A 21,262-nucleotide genomic window follows, 5' to 3' on the forward strand; every position below is an offset into this window, starting at 1 on the left:
AAAACAACAAAAGACACAGTGCTTTTATTTATTACTTGGATTATGAGTCCTAGCACTGTTAACAATTATATAGAAACTAAGCTAAAATACTATTAAATCCATCTAAATTAGATTAAGTAACTGTGAAATAGTCACAAGTGCTTTTAAATAGGTACATGTAATTAGCATGCAGCCTGGTATTTAACATGTTAAAAAATTGTAAAACCACCCAAGTTACGTAAAAACTTTTGAGACATTTTTGTCCTACCAAGGATATTCCCATTAGATGGTTTTATTGTCTTTAAGTCCAATTTGACTGATGATTTGGCTTGTGTAAGATTTGCTATTTCTGTATTTTTCAGCAGACATTGGTTTTGCACTTGTATTTCAGCATGGAGTATTATGACCTTACACCAAAGTAATTCCATTTCAAAGCCTAAAATTTCAGCTGAATGCTGTAGCCACCCAGAAGCAATAGTCTACAAGTACATTTCTGTATTCAACAGGCCTGATAGCTAAATTAACATCCTTTACAGAAACACATTGCCCATGGTAAATTAAGATTTGCTTAAAGCATAACTTCAGAACAGAAAGTCACTGTATTGGCATGTGTCTGAGTAACACGTACAGGCGGTATCTATGGGATACTATATGACAATATTCTTCACCTGTAGTACACAAAATTTTCTGTAGGAATGTAAGATTTTTGCATTTATGCATTTCTTTTAGAGGGAGATGAAGTCCCTGAGTCTCTTCAAGTAAGTAAAGGGAATCCCAGAGAAAAACTGAGGCAAACTTACTCATGGGAGCTGCCCATGTGCCTCTCCTCTCCTCTTCCCTGACCATTTACTTACTTGTTTTTAGAGAAAAAAAGTGATGTTCAGGGACAGTGTTCTACATGGCTTCTTTTGCCCAGCACGTACATTGTCCTTTCTGAGTGGAGACTTTTTTCCCATAATTTTCCAAACCCAAGAGTCTTTTAGAGTAAAACTTTTTTGACAAAGGCTTTGATCCAACTTAATCAGCTCTGTCATGTGAATGAACAAGCCTCTTAATGCCAATAACAAACACAGAGTCAATAAATCTTTAAACCTAGAATGCTATTCAGGTATGGCGACTAATGTTCTTTCCCTAAATATTGATATAAGAATAGATACTTTAAAAAATTGAGAACTTTTGACAACTCCTATTTGTAAGAAATTACACATGAAAAAGTAAATTGATGGAGATATCTACAAGCACACTCAGATATGGTTTTTTTATGAAACAAGATCTACACTTGTTTGTAAGCCTGGAATTGCCTGATTGCCCTAGAATTGCTTTGCTCTACTTCCTGCCTGCCTGATATCCCTGTAAATCTTTGCCTGTCTGGACAGCAAGTTTATCCCAGTCTTAGTGAATTGCTGGCTCTTCTGTCATTACAACACGGATAATAAAACTGTATTTATTATTGTACCATTATTTAGAGATAAAGTGTTTAACCCTAAAGCTCTTGGTACTGTGTTTGTTACCATATCCCAAAACTATAGCCTAGCAGGGTCACCTCAGACCTTGAGCTAGAGAGGCTTTTTCCACTGGATTATCTTTTTCATGTGTACTTTATGGGAATGTATGTACAGACACAGTTCCATTATCATATTAAAAAAGTAAAAAAAAAAAAAAATTTCCCCTAGATAACTCTGGATAGATAAATCACAAAGAAGGGAAGAATAGAGAGTTGGACTATGGTCAAAGAGTCTATAAAAGGCCCAAGAGAGTTTGGCCCCCAGCAGTATTTTTGGATACAAAATCAACATGGTTTAAGGTGAGTGGAAATAATTTTCTTATCTCCAAAATAATTAGTCAAAGGAGATTCTCGAGTACTGGTTTCTTCTTATATTTCTTTCAGTAAAGAGATTCTGTAAAATATTTAATGTGGAAAAAATTCAAGCAACAACTGAAATAACTTGATATTAATTCTCTTACTAACTAAGATTTAATACCAGTAATAATTCACCCACTGTGTTCGTTCCCACGTATAAAATATTGTGCCAGTTTTGGCTGAGAAGGGTTAATTCTCCTCACTGTGGGGGTCGGCTACCTTTCCAGCTTCCCGCGCTCTGCCGCGTGGCGGGGGAGGGGCTGGGAGGGGCGGGGCCATGGTGGGGGCAGCTGACCCCGACTGGCCAATGGCAGGTTCATTCCATACCATGTGACACCATGACCAGGATATTGGGGGGGGGGGCAGTTGCGGCTCAGGGGCGGCATTGGGTCGGCGGGCGGCGAGCGGCTGTGGCGCGTGCGTTTTGTTTCGGCGGTTCGTTCCCCCTCTCCCCTCCCCTCCCTTCCCCCCTCCCCCGGGGCTTTGCGCCTCTTGTTGTTCTCCTTTACATTGCATTTCTGTTGTTGTTTCTTTTAATTTTAATTATTAAACTGTTCTTATCCCACCCCACGAGCGTTACCCTTCTGATTCTCTCCCCCATCTACCTGTGGGGGAGTGAGCGAGCGGCTCTGTGGGGCTGAGCTGCTGGCTAAACCACGACAAACATTTACTTTATTTATTTCTTTATTTAGTTATTTGTGTATTTGTGCATTTATTTATTTTCCCTGAGATAGATTATGTCATCTCCTCTACCTCTCTTGTGAATGCTTTAAGCACAAGACTATACTGTATTCTCAGTTGGAGCTCTGTAGAATAGCTTTGTCAGGAGACATTAGGCCTTTTTTGTGACATAACACTTCAAATCTTTAAGAATGATGAAAATTTAGCATACTTGGTCTGCTGTAAAAGATTTTATATTCCAGTCTTCACTCTACTTAATGTATATTTCTGTATCTCTGTAAGGAGGCTGAATGTCCACAGTAGTACTCTATATGATCCCATAGCACAGGAATTATGTATTCATCATTACAGGCAGGGAATCCAGAGGCATTTTTCCCTCTTTGTGAAAATACAGCTTGTCCCTCACAGACTTCACAAATTCCAATTCAAATTCACATATAAACTCGCAACTAACACATTATACTCTATCAGTAAGAAGTTTTTTGTTTGTTTGTTTGTTTTTTTGGGGGTGTCAAATGATTTGTGTTATTAAGCAATCTAATGATTACCTTATCTTTACTTTTGTTGTGCTAATTTTTTGGGTGTGCATTTGGTGCTTTTGACAAATAACATTTACTCAGCTAGAAGACTATTACTGCTTTTTGGAGAAGGAAGAAGTATCAGTGAACTGAAAAGACCTGGATGAAGCAGCATTACAGAGATAACTGTAACTCATTTAGTAAGTGTTGAGCACTGTGCAGGTGAATATCTTTCTTTCTAATTAACATTAGAATTTACTTAGGAGTACCCTATACTTATTGTAGAGGCCTGGTTTTAAGGTGTATGGGAAAACTACATCTAACATTGTGACTTTAATTGCAAAAAAATCATTACAAAGCCAAACTGTGCTGGAATTTGTCATGTCTAGCTCTGGCATCCATTGTGTGGATAAGCACTTTTCCTAAACTATTCCTTATTTATTTATTCATGATATAATTATCTTAGATTAAATATGACTGATTGTCCTTATATGTGATATGGTGTCTACCCTAATTATTTAACAGCAGCAGCATAAGTCATGCAGCATCTTTTAATATCACCTGAAAAGCTCAGCACTCTCTCTGTCAGATAAGCATCTTATCCACTCCCCTTACTTTTGCCTTTGCACATAAGACTTACACATTTATCTTAGTACTTCTGCAAAGCACTTTGAAGCATCCACTACAAAAATGTCAGAAGATAATCACATATCACAAAGTTCAAAAATAAAGAATGTATTCAGCAGAGAAAATACAGCCTATAAAAGGAAGAGTTCTTTATTTTTTCCCCAAGGTTACAGAAGACTTCTCTCACCTACTCTCAGTCTGTCAAGGAAAAGATAAGTAGGTAGATAGGTAGGTAGATAGACATACAGACATAGGCAAGAGGGGTTCTTTCAGCAAATCAGAAAGGGAGAGGAAAAAAAGGGAGAAGACATGAGTATTCTGTAAAGATCAGTAACAATAACTAAAAGACACAAACAAGTCAAAACACAGTATAGTTTGACAATAATGAATAAAGAATGAGTTACTGTAACTGTTCCTATACTAAGTACAGAGGGAAATAAACTTCATTGCAGATAATTGCTTTTCTTTTTCTTTTCCTTTTTTATTTTCTTCTGCTAGCAACATTATTTATTTTTGTTTTCCTGGATTTTTTTTTTCCTTCCAAATATTTTTGCTGGTTTATTGAAGTTGAGTACGTATTATTCTGTAGTAAAAGACTTAGGTAGGAAAAGGTCACTAGATCCCAAGAGAAATGTCTCCAGACAGGTCTCTTTGATATAAGACATGGTTAACAACTAACCTAAGGAAAGATACATATGAGGTTGGCAGGCAGCTCTGAAGATCAATTAGTCCAAATCCCTGCTCAAAGCAGGCTGCACAGGACTGTGTCCATTCACATTTTTAATATCTCCAAAGATGAAGACTCCACAACCTCTCTGAGCAACCTGTGACACTGCTGTCACCCTCAGAGTAAAAAGTGTTTCCTGATGCTCAGATGGAATTACAAGGGTATGTTGTTGGCTTAGGGTCAGCTTGTTGCTCACCAGGACCCCCAGGACATTTTCTGCAAAGCTGCTTTCCAACTGGGTTGTCCCTACCTTGTACTGCTGTGTGGGGTTTTTCCTCCTCAAGTGCAGGACTTGCACTTCTTGTTGAACTGCATGAGGTTCCTATCAGCCTATTTCTCCACCCTCTCCAAATCCCTCTTGATGGCAACACAACCTCCTGGTGCATCAGCCACTCTTCCCAGTTTTATATATTTATAATATATAATATTTATAAATTATATAAATAATATCTAAATTTATACTTGCCAGCTAGAACTCAGTCTGACCACTGTTGTAAGAGATAACAAAAAATGCTTTAACAAATACATTAACAACAAAAAGAGAACCAAAGACAATCTCCATCCTCTATTGGATGCACAGGGGAACATTGCCACCGAGGATGAGGAAAAGGCTGAGGTACTTAATGCCTTCCTTGCCTCAGTCTTTCATAGTCAGACCAGTTATCTTCAAGGTATTCAGCCCCCTGAGCTGGAAGGCAGGGATAGGGAGTAGCATAAACCCCCCATAACACAGCAGGAAGCAGTTTACGAACTCCTGCTCCGCCTGGACACTCACAAGTCTATGGGGCTGGATGGGATCCACCCAAGAGTACTGATGGAGCTGGCAGAGAGGAGCTTGCCATGCCACTCTCCATCATTTATCAGCAGTTCTGGTTAAACAGGGGAGGTCCCAGATGGCTGGAGGCTCGCCATTGTGACACCCATCTACAAGGACAGAAGGAGAATCTGGGTCAGTACAGGCCAGTCAGCCGGACCTCAGAACAGGGAAAGATCATACAGTGGTTCATGTTAAGTTGGCTCACCAGGCATGTGCAGGTCAAACATGGGATCAGGCTCATCCAGCATGGGTACACGAAAGGCAGGTCCTGCCTGACCAACCTGATCTCCTTCTATGACCAGGTGACCCGCCTCGTGGATGAGGGAAAGGCTGTGGATGTTGTCTACCTGGACTTTAGCAAAGACTTTGACACTGACTCCCACAGCATTCTCCTGGAGAAGCTGGCAGCACATGGCTTGGACGGGTGTACTCTTCACTGGATAAAAAGCTGGCTGGATGGCCGAGCCCAGAGAGTTGTGCTGAACGGAGCTAAATTCAGTTGATGGCCGTCACGAGTGGCGTTGCCCAGGGTTCAGTGTTGGGGCCAGTCTTGTTTAATATCTTTCCCAATGACCTGGATGAGGGGATTGAGTGCTCCCTCAGTAAGTGTGCAGATGAGACCAATGCCGATCTGCTGGGGGGTAGGAAGGCTCGGCAGAGGGATCTGGATAGGCTGGCTGGCTGGGCCAAGGCCAACTGTATGAGGTTTAAGAAGGCCAAGTGCTGGGTCCTGCACTTTGGTCACAACAAACCCACGCAACACTACAGGCTTGGGGAGGAGTGGCTGGAAAGCTGTCCGTCGGAGAAGGACCTGGGGGTGCTGGTTGACAGCCAGCTGAACATGAGGCAGCAGTATGCCCGGATGGACAAGAAGGCCAACGGCATCCTGGCTTGTATCAGGAACAGTGTGGCCAGCAGGAGTAGGGAAATGATCATGTCCGTGTACTTGTCACTGGTGAGGCCACACCCCAATTACTGTGTTCAGTTTTGGGCCCCTCAGTACAAGACGGACATCGAGGTGCTGGAGCGTGTTCAGAGAATGGCAACAAAGCTAGATAAAGTCTGGAGAACAAGTCCTGTGAGGAGCTGCTGAGTGAACTGGGGTTGTTTAGCCTGAAGAAGAGGAGGCTGAGGAGAGATCTTATCACTTTCTACAACTACCTGAAAGGAGGTTGTAGTGAGGCAGGTGTTGGTCTCTTCTCCCAAGTTACTAGTGGTAGGATGAGAGGAAATGGTGTCAAGTTGCATCAGGAGATGTTTAGGTTGGATATTAGGAAAAATGTCTTTACTGCAAGAGTGGTCAGGCATTGGAACAGGCTGCCCAGAGAGGTGGTGGGGTCACCATTTGTCATGGTTTTGGCTGGGATAGAGTAAATTTTCTTCACTGCAGCTGACATAGTGCTGTGCTTTGGATGTAGTATGAAAACAATGTTGATAACACACTGATGATTAGGTTGTTGCTGGGTAGTGCTTGTAGTAGTCAAGGTCGTCTTTAGCTTCCCATGCTCTGCCGGGTGCACAAGAAGCCGGGAGGGGAGGGGGCACAGCTAAGAGAGCAAATTCAAACTGACCAAAGGCATATTCCATAGCATGTGATGTCATGCCCAATACGTTAACTGAGAGGAGCTGGCTGGGGGAGGAAGGCAGCAATTCACAGCTCAGGAATGGGCAGCATTGGTCAGTGGGTGGTGAGCGGTTTTATCATTTGTGTTTCTGTTTTTTTTTTTCCTTTTCCATATTTCTTTATTATTATTATTATTATTATTATTGTTGTTGATGTTGTTGTTGTTGTTGTTGTCGTTGTAATTATTAAACTGTGCTTATCTCAACCCACAAGTTCTTTAGCTCTTCCGATTCTCTCCCCACCCCACAGGGGTCGGGGGAAGTGAGCAAGTGGATGCGTAGCATTTAGTTGCCGACTGAAGCTGAACCACGATAGGCCATTTTAGGACCCAACGAGGAGCATGAAGGGTTTGAGACAATAGCAGTTGCTGGTCACAGCATTGATTCATCTGTTCTCAATATTAGTTTGTCCAGTATAGACCATGCTGATTGTAAAGTACACATTAAAAATTGCTGTTGGTTCTTGTAGTTTGCATTGCTCTGATGTGATTAGAGATATTTTGCCTAGGAGATTTGTTATTAAAACACTAGCCTTGAGCATTATTGGTTATTTGGGTCTTGCATGGAAGGCATTACTGTACTTCGGCTACCACCTCATGGAGACAATTAGCAATCATACCTCCTCCTCTGAGAGGTTTTTTATGGAGAAAATACAGAATGGCACCTTAGCTACCATCTTCTATAACGCCTCGTCCTTCATTACAACAACTTTTCAGTATCTTGAACAGCCTTGGATAGTAAAGATATAGCTGTTTATATTGCTTTGGCAGACGGTGACAGTTCTGTCTAAGGTAAATAAGCAATTTAAGAATATCATCCAGAGATCTGCCCCACGGCTCGATAGTTATGCGTGGCAGGGTATGTGGGATAGTATGGGCAAATGCCTAAGACAGTGGGCACCCACAGTGTCATGGGACTTCACCCCTGAACAAGTGCAGAATCCTGAAAAATCAGTAGAATATTTGGAAGAAGTATGCTGTCACCCTGGCAATTCCAGAGAGATACAAATCACTGCAATGTGCTGGGGCCTGGCCCATGCCTATTGAGCCCTGTTTAACACTATTCAGTACCACCAAGGGGAAGAGAAGGCCTCTGGATCTAAAAAGACAAAGACAAGGAAAACAACAAGCACAGCGGCCACTTGAACCCCCATGACAGACACTGCGGCTACTCCAACCCTGGTGACAAGCACAGTGGCCACTTGAACCCCCATGACAGACACTGCGGCTACTCCAACCCCGGTGACAAGGGTTGCAGCTGAAGCAGCGGACCAACCCGTGCCAGTATCACTCGCCCCTATGCACAAGAAGAAATCTTGGAAGAGAAAGTCAACTTGTTCAGAAAGAGATAATGAAGAAGCAGAGCCATCACAAGAAGAGGAGGAGGAAGAACTTGTACATGAAATGGAAACTACCCGATCCCTATCCTTAAGTGAGTTGTGGGATATGCAAAAAGATTTTGGCCGTCATTCAGGAGAGCACATTGTCACCTGGCTGCTCTGATGCTGGGATAATGGGGCCAGTAGCCTGGAACTAGAGGGGTAGAAGCCAAACAACTGGGATCCTTCTCTAGGGAAGGGGGCATTGACAAAGCAATTGGAAAAGGAACACAAGCCTTCAGCCTCTGAAGGCGGCTCCTGTCTGGAGTGAAGGAAATGTACCCCTTCAAAGAAGATATTGTATTTTGCCTAGGAAAATGGATGACCATGTACAAAGGTATCCAGTACCTGAGGGAACTAGTTGTGCTTAAGGTGATTTATGGTGACCTAGATGATCAACAGTCATCCAAAGATCCAGATGAAGCCCAGTGCACATGACCCATGTGGTGGAAGTTTGTACGGAGCGTACCATTGACGCATGGGAACTCATTGGCAGTAATGTCCTGGAAAGATGACGAGGCACCAACGGTGGCAGAGTTGATTGATAAACTCTGGGAGTATGAAGCAAATCTCTCTTCCTCCCTCATCTCAGCTGTGGAGAAACTGTCCTGGGAGGTCCAGCAATTCAAAGAAGATATATCCTACTCCCCAGCTGTATGGACCAGTATCTCAGCCATTAGGAGTAAGCGTCCGTTTGCTCCAACGAGAAGATACACACGACAGGGCACCCTATGGTTTTACCTGCATGAGCATGGAGAGGACATGAAGAAGTGGGATGGAAAACCTACCTCGACCCTAGAGGCATGGATACCTGAGCTGCAAGGAAGAACAGTCACTCAGAGGGTTTTCTCCAGGAAAGCTGCTGCTCCAGTTTCCGGTTAGCAATTCCCTAGACAGAGGAGCAGAAGCACTGATTTTGTTTCTGATCTTAACAGAGACACTTGTGATTTTATTTACAAGAAATGATTGATGAATGCCATGATCAGGACTAGAGGGGCCCTGCCTCCAGCCAGGTGGAGGAAAGGGATAACCAGGCTTACTGGACTGTGTGGATCCGATGGCCTGGCACATCTGACCCACAAGAGTATAAAGCTTTAGTGGACACCAGCACACAGTGCACCTTAATGCCATCAAACTATATAGGGGCAGAACCCACTTGCAATGCTGGAGTGACAAGGGGATCCTAAGAGCTAACTGTATTGGAGGCCAAAGTGAGCCTAACTGGGAATGAGTGGCAAAACCATCCTATTGTGACTGGCCCAGAGGCTCCGTGCATCCTTGGCATAGACTGTCTCAGGAGAGGGTATCCCTGGAGGTGTTCAAAAAAGATGTAGACATGGTACTTTGAGACATGGTTTAGGAGGCATGGTAGTGTTGGATTGATGGTTGGACTTGGTGATCTTAGAGGTCTTCTCCAACCTTAATGATTATATGATTCTATGATATCATCTGCAGACTTGCTGAGGTTGCACTCTACACCATCATCCAGAACAGTAATGAATATGTTACCAGTATTGGTCCCAGCATTGGTCACTAGGTTACATCCCTAATGAATGGCCTCCAGATAGATGTTTCACTGCTGATCACAGCTCTTTAGCCTGGCTGCTCAGCCAGTTTTCAGCTCACCTCACTGTCACTTGTCTAGTCTGCACTTCCGCACTTTGTTATTGAAAATATTCTGATAGTATTAAAAGTGTAGTATAGATTATGTTGAATTCTGCTAGCTGCTTTTATGCCTTTGTCTTTCTGTTCCCACCATGTTTTCAAGGCTGTATAGGTAAGGCTGCAACTTTTTCACGTGTTTATGATACACAAAGAAGGAAGTAAACCAAATAAATAAGAAGTTAGGTATTTCCAAGGGAATCACAGAACTAAGATTTCTGTTTAAGATGTATTGTTTTTACACTAGAGAAAGTCTCTTCTGCCATATAATCTCATTACTGTTTAGTACATTTTTTGAGGATAAAATATGTCTTCAGATCTTGTAACACAGAAGTAAACATTATTTTAAAAATATATCATAAGTCTCCCCCAAGAAAACCCACCACACTACTTTTTAACATAGTTTCAATATGCAAAATTTTCGCTTGAACCCAGCTTAGTTAAGTGTTTTATTTACTCCATCTATGAGATGGAATCTTATCGATTCCATCTATAAGAAAACAAAGAAATAAACAAACAAACAACAAACAAAAACCTGTTTCAAAGTCTTTATCTCTGAAACCTGAAAATGATCCCTTTGTGATGGAACAAACAAACCCCACTAAATGAAATGTTGTGTATGTCTATATGGAAGACAAACAACATGATATCATTTTGATCAATATGGTGCTTATGAAAGGTGCCCTTAAGACCTCTGGAGACCAGCATTTCCTTTTATCCACATAAGCAGCTCAGTGAAAATGAAGCATGTTTCCTTGTGTTGTCTGCCCGTAGGCAGACAACTCAATTCTGACATGCCATACCTGCAGGTGTCGCTCATTTAACCCCTAAAAAAAGAACTTTAACAAAAGAAATTGGTTGTACGTATCACTTTTGTGATGTAGAAATCAATAACATTTCATACAGACCAGCAGTCATCCTAGTTACTTTTACCTGGTATAAACCTCAGCTGAATTTGAACTAGTGACCTGCAGATGAAAGGCTTAGCGTAATGTTACAGACAGCTTCCCATCCTTTGCCTCAACTCATGCTGATGTTCCTTGTACCCTGTAGGAAACTTTTTATGAGTTTGGAAAGCTGGAGACTGTATTTCTGTATGTTGTGTGGCAGGTTGTACTCATGCTCTTGCAGCAAGAAATGTTAAGATAAAGAAATCTTTCTATCATGTTGGATAAAAGATAAAATTCAGCACATCTGAAGTATTAATTTCCACTTAGCAGTTGCTCCTGCAAGTCAATAAATAGCACATGTGGGATTGGCGGCTTTCTTCTAAAATGACCAGATATCCAACCTTCATTGTTTTTTGTGTTCTAAAATGAAAACTGCATTCTTCTTCCAAGTATTTATCCTTAAAGAACATTCTAAATTTCTCAGAGTTCCTGTGTTAGCTTGACAATACTCAATCAACTTCACTGTCCTTTCATGCAAGCACTAACTCTTTATGTCCCTGGGAATATCTTGGCTGTATACTTGCTGTAGTATCACAGACTGAATACATGCTAAAAGGGAGAATGCCTGCAGCTAAGGATAGAGAAGTTTTCTGTATATGACTTAGAATCAGAATGTGAGCTATCATGGATTCCTCTGGAGTTTTAACAGCCAAAACCACAGAGCTTTTATGTTTTGCTGACTTCTGAGTGCTATCTTATAATTTTTAGCACCCAGACATAACTGAATCATTTGAGGTCCAACACTCTATTAATAATTCTGCATGTTAGACATCTGCCCACACAAACATCATGTATTATAGCCTGTGTATTCACACTTACTGAAAGACTTGATTGCAACCAGATGGTACTTTAAAAGTTTGGGGCATTTCTAAAATAAGTGAGGATGCTGGTGGAGGGTTGTTTTCCGGCTGCTGATCAGAGAGATAATATGTTAAGGCTTTCAAACACCTGCTGTTTGTGTCACAGTTTTCAAAATAGCTGACAAAATGAGCAAGATCCTTATTTTATGGTTTCATTATGAGTAGTCCTTTGCAAAATGCAATTCTCTGTGATTTTAATTTTCCAGCATCCAAAATGAAGTTTCATAACAAGTTTCAATTGCTGTAGCAATTAGCAGGATGGGGAGTAATTTTATTTTCTCCACTTTTTTTTAGTTAACAAATTAAAGATTTTGATTTGTCAGCATTGACAGGTACCTTTCCCCCCAGACTTATCTTCCCATTTGTCTGTGATCAACCTGCTGACTCATAAGGAATCAAGAAGGGTGTTACTTTTTTTCTGCTTAACCTGGGTGCAGTTATAAATTCAACTGCTTCTTTCATCTGGGATCTTTTCCTGCAGTATGATGCTAACCTACCATTCAATCAAAAATCTCAGTCACTAATCAATTATTCACCATGTGATGGCAAGGCTCTATGAATTCTTTTAAGATTCGTATTTTGCCATTCTACAGGCAGTTACTGAGAAGAGAAGATTAACATTGCATAACCACTCTCTCAAAGTAACCATTTTGCCCACATTTCTGCCATACCATTTTGGGAACAAAAGTGTTTAAGTTTGCCAGTTACGCTTTGGTTTTGGTTTTGGAAACTTTTGCATTATGGTTTCATAAGATCTCATATCTGAGAGACAGTCTTTTTCTAAAAGATACACCGTTCCTCTTGTCAACATGTTGTGCCAACAACCATACCGTTTTTCATTTCAGTGACAGAGCCCTAGGTTTTGTGTTTCTTCATCTCTCTCTCTCTCTATATATATATATATATTATTTTAGGGAGAGTAGAAAATCATTTTCCCAAATTGAAGGTAAGTCCTTAGTACAGTGGTTGTCTGACCAGTTTATACTTCATTTAATTTCTTGTAAGGTGTCTTTGAACACATGAAAGTAATGACATTACAAGCTAAAACTGAAGATGAACTGAATGATGACAGTGTCAGCAGTGTCAAGTTGTCTTGTTCTGCAAGAATTTCTGAGATACCACAGTAATCTCTGTGTTAAAGGGCAATTCGAAAAGATAGGTATTTATCTTTTCCCGTATTTTGATGAGAATTCAATGGACATTCTAAGTTCTGTATTTATTAAGTTACATATATTTTAAAATTAAGTATTGGGGGAAAAGTCATTTTAGAAGGCAAAGTGAAAGCATTCTCATTCCAGAAAGGAATGACTAACTCAAGGCAGCTTTATCAGAATGTCATGTTCCATGTTTTTCCAAACAAACATGACTCCAAACCACATCTTCTTACAAAACAGTTTTATTATCCCTGAGGTGGCACAGGGGAAGTGCATCTCTGAATTAGCTTGATATAAGACCACAAATCAACTGAATCTCTACTGCATGCAAAAACAGAATTGGAAGGAACCAGTTGAGCCCTTGTGCTCAGTCCTCCATGGCTCCAGCCAGCCTTATAATGCTGTTCAGTCTAGCTGAGTTAAGAAAATATCTATGGCAAGTAGTACTTATCTACATGCATAAACACACACAAAGCACCTCACGCAGTATTTTGATGAAGTGCAAAAGACCAAAACACAGAAGATGAGAGGATGGGAGATCAAGAATATTGTTTAGCAGCTTTAGAAGAAAAAAAAGTTGGGTGCTGATGATTGCCTTGATATGCAAAATATACATACACCTCACTGAGGACAGCCATTAAAAAGATTTTTATGTTAAAAAAAACTGATTTGGTTGTGTCTTGGCTTATATATTTCATTCAGCTGGATAGTCTGGTATAGAGTAATAGCTAAAGTAAATGAAAAAGAAAAAATATTCCATGTGGAGAACGTGATATGTACCTGCTTTATGTCAGTAGCATGAAGGTCAGTGCCATAGAAAAGAAACTTAAAGTATTCATTTAGCTGCACAGAACAGATTTGTAATTTTATTTATTTACTTATTAAAGTAACACATATTTAAATTGAATCTCTGCAGATTGTTGACCCTTCCTGATGATTAGAAACTACAACCCTAGTCATTTTTGTACGATAGGGGACTATTGGTTTATAAAAAGTAATTTTTAAAAAATCATATGAACTGAGAGATCCAAATGGTATAGGTTTTTGACATGCAGCTTTCACATACACAATTTAAATCATAGTAACAGTTGCCATGTTTGTCTTAGACTGAAGTGAAATGTATTCTTTTCCTGGTTTTCATTATTTTCACAATGAAATATCTATTTCATTGCATTTTTATTGATTAAAAATGTAACTATTTCAGACCTCTAATTCTGATCTGTTGGGATTGGGTTAAACTGGAAAACGGGCGCGGGGGGGAGGTGTAAACTGGAAGTTGGGCAGATGAGTATAAGCAGTAACATCCTTACATGCTGGGTACAGATCTGAAGAATATGTCTGCAAAGTTATATTTAAAAGGTAATTCCACTATTTTTTTTTTAATTTCTTAATACATAGCCCTTTAGTGATAATAAAGACACTTAATCTGTATATTTGAACATGCGTTGAGCTGAACGTGACATGTAGAGGAACATTAACATTTTTAATAGTTGCTATAGTGCTTATTTTGAAAATATATTCTGCTTAACAAATACTCATTGATCTTTATAAAAAATACCTACCTAGCTTCATTTTTCAGTCTAGGCATCACTGTCCATAAGCACTTTTATGAGTAGATCAGTTCATGTTTTCTTCATCCTTAAGTTTCTGACATTATTATTCCACTACTTTCAATATGCATGAGGAACAAGAAATGAGGAAGAGTGGACAGATGCCAGCAGAGTGACGAAAATAACAGTAAACTTAATATCCTTCATAATAAAGAAAAGCCCTACCCCACATTAGCCATCCAAGGGGTTGTATTTAACTCTAGATCGTGCTTTGAATTAAGCAAGATGATGGTCTGAATTAAGCAAGAATTTATCTATCTCAGCTTGGAAAAAAAAATCAGCATTATACAAAAGGAAACTGCATTTAAGACATGTTCACCGCAGTGGAACAGGGAGAGGCACTTAAGGACAGTGGAGTGGAAAATAAAAGGCAGATAAGTGTGGTGGACCAGGGAACATGACAAGAAAAGGATGGGCTGGGTAAGCAAAAAGCTTGAACAAAAGTTCTGAAAAGCATCAAAAAAAATGTGGAGTTTATTTTCCTACTGAAACTTTCCTTGCTTAAAACAAAAACAAAAACAAAACAAAACAAAACAAAAAAACCAACAAAATAAAACCACACAACAAAAAATATTGTGAGGTGTTTTTTTAGGGTTTTCATTTTTAAGTTATATTCTACTAAATTGCAACCTTAATTCTACTCTAATAGTTGGATTGGTTTATCATATATATATCTTATTATTGTATTTTGAGGAAAAAAACCCCAGTACCTTAGTGGTTAGAGAAATGGTGGAATTGAAAATGTTAAAGATGCTTCACATCTGAGCTCTGTCATTGGAAGTTGAACCTGATACAACAGTTGATGAAACTTACTGCTATGCTGGGACTAGAAGTTATTTTTTAATTCAGAGGAGTGATGGCTTCTCCAAGGAAAGGAGCTAATAATCCTTAACCTTTAGCTCCTTTCTTGTGTCTCTCTTCTTCCATCACTGGGAAGATAGATGACAATGATAACTCCATTGCTTTCTCATGTGCTATGTTGTGCCCAGATACTTGATTAGTTTTGGTTGTGACCTAATGCCCACTAAAAATGAAGATAAAATTGAGTTCAAACTTGTGTTTCAGAGGTCAAAGACCAGAACTTTCCCTGCTAACTATTCAGTGCATTGTTTTTCTATCACAGAGTAACACTGCCTGCACTACGTGGCTACAGAATTTTTAGGCAATCTTTATAGAAAGTACAACTGTACAAAAAGGTTATGGGCTCTCAGCCTGCAGAATGACACTGCATTTTTGGGGAACATTACTAAGGACCATGACAGATGGACATTTCTATGTTTAATATTAGCTAACAAATATTAGGACAGCACTAAGTATTGGAATGAATAAAGTACAAAATTGGTAGCATTTTCTGGGGAAAAGAAAACCCAAAACCTGTTGTACAGATAACCAAGTTATTAGACTTATAGGGATCAATGTGAAACCCTGGTTTACATGACCAAACCTAGGAAGAGAGTCCACTGCAGAAAATTTACAAATCATCTTTTTTTCAGTACTAGTATAAGAACTCAGAAGAAACCGTATTATATATATTTATAGCATTTCCATCAATAAAGTACTTTTGGTCAGATTTTCCACAGTTTACATTTAGGCAACATAATCTCCCAAGAATGAGGATTAAATACCACATAACATCTTAACTTCAAAAGAACAAAGATGAGAAGGAAAGTCTTAGTGCTAGGATACTAAAGCTTGAAATTAGTAATAAAAATGGAGTGCAAAAATGTTATAAATGTATTGTAGTGTTTACACTTGGGTTTTGAAATATTTCTGATTGGAGAAAATTCATCCTGCAGTGCTAAAGTAGTTTACCTCAGCTCACTTTCAGATAGTTAACTTTACACATCAGAAAAAGGAAGACTCAGAAAGGGAGACATGATTGCCCTTGTAGGTAGTTGAAAGCTTTATTTCTCTATAGTCTGTACTACTACAGCATGTGGATCGGGAGTACTGTGGTTTCCTTGATGAACTCTGTGTATAAAACTGAAAGGTATACTATGGAAGAAAACAGAGGAGAATTAGGAAAAAACAATCTTCATTAATACTTTTATAAAAATTCAATTTTGTTCTAGTCATCTAAAACTGAATTAGGAAAAAAAGGTACACTTAAAGAATTATCTGTTGAAATCTCTAATGCTGTATATTTACTTTTATTCCTAGAAAGTGCCACTTTAAGGCAAAGACAGTATTTACATGATACAGCCAGAAACAGAAAAAATCTTTAGGAAAAATAACACTGAAAGAACCAGTTTGGGAAAACACTTACACCTTGGAATTGTATCTCATTATATGAGTGATGGAGTAATCACTGTCAGAAATAGAAGGAGATAATGGAATAATTCCTGAATCTTTCTGAAATTTGCCCTTCAGCACCCCCTCTATCTTACCCAGAATTGGCCTGAAAGGTTAGTTTTCAAGCAGATCTCTATCTTTCCCAGGCAATCAGAAAGAAAGCACAGACTTGTACATAGAAACAGTGAAAAACAAAGATAAAGCTGATTGTTAACACCACACAGGTGACAGAGTAACGGATACATATTCATACAGACGTACAACTAGGAGAATGGTAGGAATGTGTCCTGTGAAAGGCACGGGTAGATTATGGGATGGTGAAGAAGCCACTCCAGACGGACAGCTTTCCAGATGAAATGAGCATGACTGTTTAGAAACTTATTTAGCAACCTCTGCAAGGTCTGGCAGCATGTACAAATACTGCATCATGCTGACAGAGAAAAACAAAACTGACCCTTTTGTCCACTGAAGTAGCCATATTTGTACCATGGTATCTAAAACAAAGGGGGATTTTAAACTGTGACATTAGTCAGGCCCTATAGTCAAGTCATCTCTTCAATAAAAAAAATCCAGAAAGTTGTGTAAGAGTTATTGTCTGCCGAGAAGTTTGTTTCTTCAGAGATCACCAGAATTCACTTTTGATTCCCAGGAAATTTGTCCTTACTAATAATGTTCTAACTTTCCTAAGGCTCTTGATTTAACCAATAGGTTAAGTAAGGATTGTTATAAACCATGGCACAAATTAAATCTCTGTGGCATAAATGAAAATCTCCCTGTGTAGGGAAAATTTGGCTCCACGATTATATGCTTCCTAGAACTAGTAGGATGGCTAAGGATGGTTAACTGTTCATCAGAAGTTTGGTGTTTGGTTTTTTTTGTTCTTGGTTGTGGTTGTTTTTTTTTTTAATATACATGTGGCTTTCAGTCAGGATTCACAAGGGCATATTCAAATACATCTTTCAGCAGGAATTGTTCTTCTTAAGTGGATTCCAACTCCTAAAGAAGATCTAATCTCACTGCACTTTGAAATAACAAAAAAGAATAACTTTTTTCATTGTAATACCAGAAAGTCCAATTCATTAATACTTGCATGAGAAAACATTAAAAAAAAAAAAAGAAAAAAAAAATTCATGCAAATGCCTTTCCATAGAAGAAATTAGATCAATACTTTACATTATTTTTAACAGTGTCATTTACTCCACAATGCTCTATAAAATAGTCTAATATCATTTTCTGAGTTGATGGAAGTTGTTACTGGATCCAGTTTTGTGAGATGGCATGCATTTAGCTACTTTCTACTTTTCAGCTAAAAACAATCACACTGATGGAATATTCACTTCAGTAGTCTCTGACCACAGTCTCAAATTATTTTTCTTGGCTAATCATGAAGCAAAATCCATTCAAGATTAGTAAATGCTAAAACCTAGAAGTGAGAGGCTTGCAAAAGACAATGCATCTTAACATGAAATAAGGAAGTCTTTTTCAATAATATTTTCATGGGAAGATGGCAATATCATAAATGCTTTTGTTGTATTTTAGACATTTAATTGACAAAAGAAAGGTTTATCCCAAGCCAAGCAACCTTCCTGAAAGAGATACTGTTAAGAAAGGAATGTGGAGAGAGAGGTGACATGTGGTACACAGTGTGATTGGCATCTCACTATAGCTCAGTGTTTGCAGAATGAGAAGCTGGATCAGACTACAAGCGGTGTTTGCTTCCTATAGATCTACTATGGAAATGGAAGGAAAATATATACATTTTTTTCCCTCTCTGCCACTCAAGGTGCACATCATGGTGTGTGGGGGAAAAGGGAGAAATATTTCTGTCTGACCTGAGGTCCCTGGACTTCTGCATACCCTTGCACTGCACCAGGATAATCCAACCATGACAGAAGCCCTGTTTTCTCTTCTTAAGTCTATGATATTTGCAGTGCTGGCTTCTGGGACAGGATGACTCTAACCAATAATCAATAGCCAAGATGAAAATCAGAAAGGATTATTCCCTTCCTATGAAACTCATCAGTAAGGTTTTAGGTGGGTTAGAGTTAATTTTCTTCACTGCAGCTGGCACAGTGCTGTGCTTTGGACGTAGTATGAAAACAATGTTGACAACACACCAATGTTTAGGTTGTTGCTGGGTAGTGCTTGTAGTAGTCACAGTCGTCTTTAGCTTCCCATGCTCTGCCGGGTGCACAAGAAGCCGGGAGGGGAGGGGACACAGCTAAGAGAGTAGATTCAAACTGACCAAAGGCATATTCCATAGCATGTGATGTCATGCCCAGTATGTTAAGTGGGAGGAGCTGGCTGGGGGAGGAAGGCAGCAATCGCAGCTTGGGGACCGGCAGCATCAGTCCGTGGGTGGTGAGCAGTTGTATCGTTTGTGGGTTTGGTAATTTTTTCCTTTTTCCCTTTTTGTTTGTATTACATTATCATTATTATTATTATTATTGTCATAATCATTATTATTATCATTATTATTTTATTTTAATTATTATACTGATCCTATCTGAACCCACAGGTTTTGGGTTTTTTTTTGCTTTTGCTTTTCCGATTTTCTCCCCCATCCCACAGGGGTGGGGGGAGTGAGGGAGCGGCTGCATGGTGTTTAGTTACCAACGAGGACTGAACCACAACAGTCCTTTTTGGCACCCAACGTGGGGCACAAAGTGTTGAGATAATAAGAGCTGCTGGTCACAGCATGGACTCTGTTCTCAATATTAGTTTATCCAATCTGCACCATGCTCTTGTATTTGCTGTGTCTGTTAAAGATTGGTGTTGGTTTTTGTGGCCTGCTGTGCTCTGCGGTGATTGAACATGTTTTTCCAGGAAAAGTTGTTTTTAAAACACTGGCCTTGAGTTTTATTTGGTATTCAAAGTTTATATTGAAGCCGTTACTGTACGTCAGGTACCACCTCCTCCTCTGAGAGGTTTCTTATGGAGGAAATACAGAACAGCACCTTAACTACCATCTTCTATAATGTCTCCTCCTTCATTACAACAACTTTTCAGTATCTTGAACAGCCTTGGGTAGTTAAGATACATCTGTTTATGTTGTTTTGGCAGACTGTTTCAGCTCTGTCTAAGGTTAATAGGCACAGAGTGTCTGAAGCCTGCTATACTCCAACAGAAAAAGAGATATTTGCAGCATATAAAGGGGTTCCATCTGCTTCAGCCAGTTTGCAGAGCTAAAGGCCATCCAGCTGGCCTTAGACATTGCTGAACGGGAAAAGTGGCCAGTGCTCTATCTCTATACTGACTCCTGGATGGTGGCAAATGCCCTGTGGGGCTGGCTGCAGCAATGGATGCAGAACAACTGGCAGCGCAGAGGCAAACCCATGTGGGCTGCCACATTGTGGCAAGATATTGCTGCCTGGGTAGAGAACCTGGCTGTAAAGGTACGGCATGTGGATGCTCACGTCCCCAAGAGTCGGGCCACTGAAGAACATCAAAACAACCAGCAGGTAGATCAGGCTGCCAAGATTGAAGTGGCTGAGGTGGGTCTGGACTGGCAACATAAGGGTGAACTATTTCTAGCTCGGTGGGCCCATGACACCTCAGGCCATCAAGGGAGAGATGCAACCTACAGGTGGGCTCGTGATCGAGGGGTGGACTTGACCATGGATGTTATTGCACAGGTTATCCACGAATGTGAAACATGCGCTGCAATCAAGCAAGCGAAGCGGGTAAAGCCTCTGTGGTGTGGGGGGCGATGGCTGAAATATAAATATGGGGAGGCCTGGCAAATTGACTACATCACACTCCCACAGACCCGTCAAGGCAAGCACCATGTGCTTACAATGGTGGAAGCAACAACCGGCTGGCTGCCAACATATCCTGTCCCCCACGCCACTGCCCGGAACACTGTCCTGGGCCTCAAAAAACAAGTCCTGTGGCGACATGGCACCCCAGAGAGAATTGAGTCAGACAACGGGACTCATTTCCGAAACAGCCTCATAGACACCTGGGCCAAAGAGCACGGCATTGCGTGGGTGTGTCACATCCTCTGTCATGCACCAGCCTCTGGGAAAATTGAATGGTACAATGGACTGTTAAAGACTACACTGAGAGCAACGGTGGCTGGAACATTTAAACACTAGGATACACATTTAACGAAAGCCACGTGGTTAGTCAACACAAGGGGATCTGCCAATCGAGCTGGCCCTTCCCAATCAGAACCCTTACGTACTGTGGAAGGGGACTGTAGTATAGATAAAAAATATGCTGGGGAAGACAGTCTGGGTTCTTCCTGCCTCAGGCAAAGGCAAAACCATTTATGGGATTCCTTTTGCTCGAGGACCTGGGTGCACTTGGTGGGTGATGTAGGAGGATGGAGTTGTCTGGTGCGTGCCTCACGGGAATTTGATTTTGGGTGAGAAGCCTGCTGCAGCCAGGTCAGCATTTTCAAAGGCAACTGTGACTCTGCCAATGGGACCAGTAATAAGTTTTTTTATCTAGAGTTTCAATCACAATGTCCTAGATGTTGCTTTGGTTGTTGGTAACCTGTATTGATAAATGATTCAATG

The sequence above is a fragment of the Phalacrocorax carbo genome, chromosome Z (genome assembly GCF_963921805.1).
Source record: "Phalacrocorax carbo chromosome Z, bPhaCar2.1, whole genome shotgun sequence".
Lineage (NCBI taxonomy): Eukaryota > Metazoa > Chordata > Aves > Suliformes > Phalacrocoracidae > Phalacrocorax > Phalacrocorax carbo.